Source organism: Harpia harpyja, unplaced genomic scaffold, assembly GCF_026419915.1.
Source record: "Harpia harpyja isolate bHarHar1 unplaced genomic scaffold, bHarHar1 primary haplotype scaffold_46, whole genome shotgun sequence".
Taxonomy (NCBI): Eukaryota; Metazoa; Chordata; class Aves; order Accipitriformes; family Accipitridae; genus Harpia; species Harpia harpyja.
In genome coordinates, this window is record NW_026293385.1 from 1132088 (window position 1) to 1132965 (window position 878).

Consider the following 878-nt stretch of genomic DNA (forward strand, 5'->3'; position numbering starts at 1 on the left):
CACCAGAAGAAAGTGCAGGGAGGCTGGAGGGGGAACAGCCTGCCCAGGAGGCAGACAGACACCTGGCCTGTGGGCGCAGGGACGGAGCCAGCAAAGCCAAAGCTCAGCGGTGGCTGGAAATGGCCATGCAAGGGGAGGGGACCCAGAAGGGCTTCTCTACACTTGTTGTCAGCACAGGGAAGGCAGCTGAGGCAACCCTGGTCCCAGTGGCCAGTGGGGCAGGGGACGGAGTGACAAAGGCAGTATAAATACAGCAATTCCCCAGAACAAAGATTCTCCCTTGAGCATCCTGTCACACTGCAGGACTGTGACCGAGCTGCCAGAGCACTCAGGCCTTACACCAACCCAGGGGCTCAGAAGGACAGTGTGGGAGTGGAAAGAGAGCAGCTCTGGGAAGACCAAGCCCTGGTGCTGCCTGTCAGTGCTGCTGTGCTGAGACGGTTTTCCCATTCCCCTCTGCACAAAGTCAATTCCCTGCAGCTTCACCAGGTTCTCAGAGGAAGGATCTCAGGCAAACAAGTCACTGCAGGGTCCTTTACTGTGTTGAAATACAGAGAGAGCACTGCGCCTCATTTACACAGCCGCTGGGTCAAATTCTAGAGGTAGACAGTGAATTAGAAGTGGGATGAATCATAAAATTTCATTGTGCACATTATCGCTAGAAAAATAAAGAAAACACAACCGCCACCACAAACAGGAATCTGAGAAAACAGGCTGGGCCTGTAATAAGTTACATTATGAATGCTCTGCAAAAGAAAACAGGAAAAATTCTTTCTGAAAAGCACCCATTCATCATTATCCTCAGGGCATCCTTGAGCTCCTGGTTCCTCATGCTGTAGAGGAGGGGGTTCACTGCTGGAGGCACCACCGAGTACAGA